Source organism: Eptatretus burgeri, chromosome 2 (assembly GCF_056783735.1).
Source record: "Eptatretus burgeri isolate ZD-2024b chromosome 2, Ebu_testis_v1, whole genome shotgun sequence".
NCBI lineage: Eukaryota > Metazoa > Chordata > Myxini > Myxiniformes > Myxinidae > Eptatretus > Eptatretus burgeri.
Genome location: NC_140962.1, coordinates 106050923 through 106056339, shown reverse-complemented (window position 1 = coordinate 106056339; position 5417 = coordinate 106050923). Strand labels below are relative to the sequence as shown.

The following is a 5417-nucleotide window of genomic DNA, read 5'->3' as shown; positions in this document are numbered from 1 at the left end:
ACATATATATACATATATATATATATATATATATACATACATACATACACACACATGTATATATACATACATATATATATATATATATATATATATATATATATATATATATATATATATACATATGTATTGTTACAGTTGTGGAAATTCACAGAACACCATACAGCTTCTTTAGGTCAGTTATGTCGATAAGTGTGTGTTCTGGGTTAAATTTCCCCACCGATGTCTAAAGGGATTTATTTGTGAGCCGGGCTGTGCATCTTTGAGGTAGTATTATTCTTTTGCTATCTTTATTTTGGCAAACAAACAACATCTCCTCACCACCGTCACCACAACCAGCAACATCTCCTCACCATCGTCGCCACAACCAACAACATCTCCTCACCTTCATCTCCACAGATGCCGCCATCTTTTCGCCAGCAACGGCATTCCACGGGCGAGCGGCATCTCCGCCGATAGACGTGGGGACTCCCTCGTTGGGGCAAGGGCCGGTGATCTCTACCACGTCTGCTTTCTCGGCATTTGACAGCCAGATCGGATCAAAATGCCAAAAGGAGCGGAGCCAGCGGGGGGTGAGAGGTCGAAGGTGGGAGACCAAACGCACCCCCGTACCCCATAAAAGGGCGTGCTGGAACGCCAAGCCAACAGTCTGTCGGGGTTTGGAGTCGATGGAGCTTGGAGTCCGGTGGAGAGCGTCAAGGTTCGAGTCCAGTGGAGGGCTGTTGGCCGTTGGAGCGCAGCGGAGCCTGGAGAGCGCCAAGGTTCAAGTCCAGTGGAGGGCTGTTGGTCGGTGGAGGCAGCCGGAGAGAAGTCACCAGCCAGCCCCGAGACGGTCCGAGTAACGCTGAGGAGCGGGCGGGTTCTTAAAAGAGCATCAACTCTTAAAAGAGCAAGGCCCGTTCGTTCCTCTGAGGAGTCGTCGGATAGGCCCGATCGACCAGGCCGCACGGCAAGGCCCGGACCAACGGAGTCGCCGTCACACCAGCTGCCGTGTTGACGGCGAGACATCGAGGGTTGTCCAGCGAGTCACCACGAGGGTGGCAGGTAACCTGCGCGGTCTCGCGGAGCTCCTGCGGTCTTCACGGCTCCGCGGAACATTAAAAGCCTACGGGCCCTGTTCTCTACCCTTTTCTTTCCTTGGGTTTTCTTTGCATGAAAGTTGTGGCGCCTTGTCCTGTAAGTAGAACTGACTAAGTGATTGTGTACATAATAAATAGACAACGGCTGTAGGGTCGTTTTGCTCGTGTCCTGTCCCTTACCCCCATTGAATTCATTGCCTTGACTGCATGTGTGCATGTGTTATAAATAAATGTCCTTGTTTGAATATTCACCTGCTCGTTGCGTCCCTTCCTCCATTGAGCTGCTGTAGTTGCGTTGGGAATAAATAGCTGGTTGTTAATACCGACAAGCTAATCGGGTCCAACGGGGCTTGGCGATAATACACTGCTCGGAAAATCGCAAACGGAGCGAGCTGCATAAGCGGCTCGTTTCCAAGCAGGTCCTCTTGAGGTACAATCTCTCGGTAGTCTGCCCACGCGAATAATTCGGTAAATCGACCATTTGGCGATCGGACCCTGTAGCGCGGGTTGAGTATTGACAAGGTTGTGGTGTGCTTAAAACACATAACACCCGTAGCTGGATTTCGGCGTTGATCCGGAAGGCTGCGACTGGATTGCCCGTCCGGTTGGCGCGCGGCCGTGATTAGTTAAAAACGGTCACCCGCACGCCGAACGGGTGGGAAACCACAACAGTATATACATAAATATATATATATATATATATATATATATATATATATATGTATACATAAATATATATATATATATATATATATATATATATATATATATATATATATATATATATATATATATATATATATATATATGTATACATAAATATATATATATATATATATATATATATATATGTATACATAAATATATATATATATATATATATATATATATATATGTATACATAAATATATATATATATATATATATATATATATATATATATATGTATACATAAATATATATATATATATATATATATATATATATATATATATATATATATATATATATATATATATATATATATGACTCATGGCTGAAAGAGGACTTAGCCAGAGTCGACGAACTATGTGGAGAAAAGAATAAAGTAGTGTTGTTTACCCGTGAGTTGGAATATGAGAAGAGCAAACTGAACAAAAGAATAGAGGAGGAGCAAATTAGTAACTCCCAGGAGAGGGAGAACTTGGAAAAAGAATGGAAAAAAAAAGCTAGAAAAGGAAAAATGTGAACACGATTTGGAACTGAAACAACTGAAGGAAGAGGTAAGATCAGGCAATCGGAGAAGAGAAAGCCGAGAACAGGAGATAAAAAGAGGAGAGAAATATCTGGAGAAAAGGAAGGAAGAATTGTTGGAAAAGTCAAGACAGTTCGACGAACTACAGGGAGAAATGAGGAAAGTATAGTGGAGTACCCATGAGTTGGAACAAGAGAAGAGCGAACTGAACGAAAGAATAGAGGAAGAGAAAATTAGTAACTTCCGGGATAGGGAGAACTTGGAAGAAGAATGGAAAACAAAGCTGGAAAAGAAAAAACGGGAACACGATTTGGACTTGGAACTACTGAAGGGAAGGGTAAGAGCAGGCAATCAGATAAGAGAAATCCGAGAACAGGAGATAAAAAGAAAAGAGAAACGCCTGGAAGAACTCGAGGAATACGGTAAGAGAATGGACGAATTGAGGAAGGAAGCATGCGAAAGGGGTGTGGAGATGAGAGAGGAGTTATGGGAAAAGCTTCTGAGTTACAAAAACACGAAAGCAAAGAGAGGGAATTACAAAACGAGCTGAGGATGTTAAGAGAGGAAAGAAAGAGAATGGAGAATGAAACGTTAAGGAACCACACTGTGCAGATCGAACAGTTAGAAGCCAAGGCAAGATTAAAGAATGAAATGGAAGAAAGAGTAGTGAAAGAACAACGAATGAAGCAGAAAAGGGAAATCAATCAATTGAAGGAAACGACGAGATTGGAGAAGGAAGAACAAGAGAGATGGTGTGATAGGAAACAAAAAGAACATGGATTTGAAATTGACCAACTAAAGGAGAGAGCAAGGTTGGAGTACGCGGGGATGGTGAAAGAACAAGGAATGAAGCAGGAAAGGGAAATCGACCAGTTGAGAGAAGCGACGAGATTGGAGAACGAGGAACAAGAGAGACAGGGGGAGAGGAAACAAAATGAATATGAATTTGAAATTGACCAACTAAAGGAGAGAGCAAGGTTGGAGTACGCGGAGAAGGAAAAACTCCAGAAAGTTAACGAACAACTAAAAAGGCTCAGAGAGAAAGAACGACTCAAATGAAAAGGAAAATGGAGCCAGGAAGTAGGACTGCACAATAATGTGGGATGTGTGACATCACCACAGAGAGGAATGTTCGTGGTGCGGGACTTTATTGACATCACTCGGCGGATGAAACAAAAATTAGAGCAAACCCTGGTGAAGGAGACATTGAGGGAGCATATGGGGTTGTTGACGAATGAAACACATTTTGAGGAGGTCCAGCATGTGGAGCTGACAGCCCCAGAGGAGTGTGGTGAACCGATGATGATCAACCTGCTGGAGAGAAGCGACCAGACAGAGATGACTTTGGAACGAAGCAGGTATGTGGGCACATGCATACGTGGTGCGGACGAGGAGCTTAAGGTAGGAATTGAATTTTATGTTAATGAAGAGACTCTGTCCAAGGGGGTGCACGTATGCGTGACGCCTTAATGTGTGTGTGGAGTGCCTGTGAATGAATGCTGTGAGGCCACAGTCCAGACTACAGCACCGGTGTGTGCTGCCAAGGTCGAAACGTGTGTGCGTACTCACGTGGCGTTCGGGAACGTAACCCTGGAGTGTGAGGCAGTTGGTCAGTGTGCAGGCAAGGTTGAAGGTGTGGAAAGTGAACACCTAACCTTGGAATGGGTGAAGCCTGCTGTGTGTGGGAGTCCTGAGCGTGGAATGAGTGGTGGTTAGAACGTGGAACGTAGGAAATAGGTTAGAGGTGCAAGGGGAAATAGAAATGCCACCAGGACAGAATTTGAGCCAGGGGACAGAAACCATAATGGACAGCTCCACATGGGTTCTTACAGAGTTGGAGGTGCTGCATCCAGGAGCAGGCTTTAGAAATTGGATTTTAATTCCTCTTTCGGCCTCACAGGAACTTTGGGGTGGAGCGCAGATGAGTGGCAGGTGGCCCTGGCGTGTGTCACTTGGTCTTCAGGCCTTTCTGGGCACACGAGGGGCTTGGCTAGCTGAGTGGGGTTTGTCTGTCGTCAGGGAGTTGTGGAGAAGAGTAGGAGGCCGCTTCTCCGATTGGGGTTTACCTGACTTCTGCGAACCCTGGAGAAAAGGAGGGGGTGAACCAGAACCCTAATTGAGATGTGACCTCTTTGAGCCGTGGTGGAAAGGCGGGGGGGGGTCATGTAATGGGTAATGAGGGATTCGTTCCCTCACTCCCCTTCCAATGAGCCAAAGAAGCAGGCCATATTGGGATGTCAGAAATTTCGATTGAAAATTATATCGAGAGTGGTTGCAAATTGAGAGATGATAGAAGGGATAAGAGTGGCACGAGTGGATTTGGGTGATTATTGAAAAATGTGGTGGAGACATTATAGGCAGAGCGTTAGACACACCTGAAACAAGTGGATGACAAAGAGTGGCTTGTTTGAGGAAAGACTGAAATGCCTGGTTGGAACCATGTAGAGGTTCCATGGGGCTGGTGAAGAGATTTTGATGTTTCGTTTAAATTGTGGGAAATAAACGATAAGGGCAGTATGGAGGAGGCCAGCGGACGACGGACGTAGTGACAAATTGTTTGGGGTTTGATGAAAAAGTGTACCAGTTAAATTTGATGACCAAGTGGGATCTGAGGGACTGGTGTGTTTTTGTTCTCACATAAAAGTGAAAGGTGTTGGATGGTGTTGTGGACTGGGTGTGTGGCACTGTGGAATGAATGACTCAAGTGTTTGGGTGAATGGCATGATTGTGCAAATGAGGAGAGTGAGTGCGAACAACGTACCCTGTCGGTAGGAGTCTCCTAACCAGGTTGGTGTAGGTTAGGGGGACTTAGAGGATTTGACATGGATTCTGGCTGCTGTTCCATTGTGCAGGCGGACTGCGAGGGGTAGGTGCAGGCCAAGGTATGGTGGTACTGGCTGGGAGTGTGACATGGTATTGGAAGTTGGTGAGTCGGGAAATAGGGCACCAGGGCTTTGGGGGTTCCTGGCAGGTGAAGGCTGTCAGAGGTCCCAGGAGAGCACCGTAGGGTTTAGTGCCAGGAGAGCACGGTAGGTTTTAGTGCTAGAAGGGCACAGTATGGGGGCTAGAGAGAGCCACCCCTTAGTTAGGAGTGCCAGAAGCAC

At 45.4% G+C, this 5417-nt stretch overlaps 1 pseudogene; it reads left to right on the top strand.

Annotated features, from left to right (window-relative positions):
* LOC147032747 (uncharacterized) overlaps positions 1-4489 on the top strand; it is a 27058-nt pseudogene extending 22569 nt beyond the window's left edge.
* Positions 4490-5417: the final 928 nt, after the last annotated feature.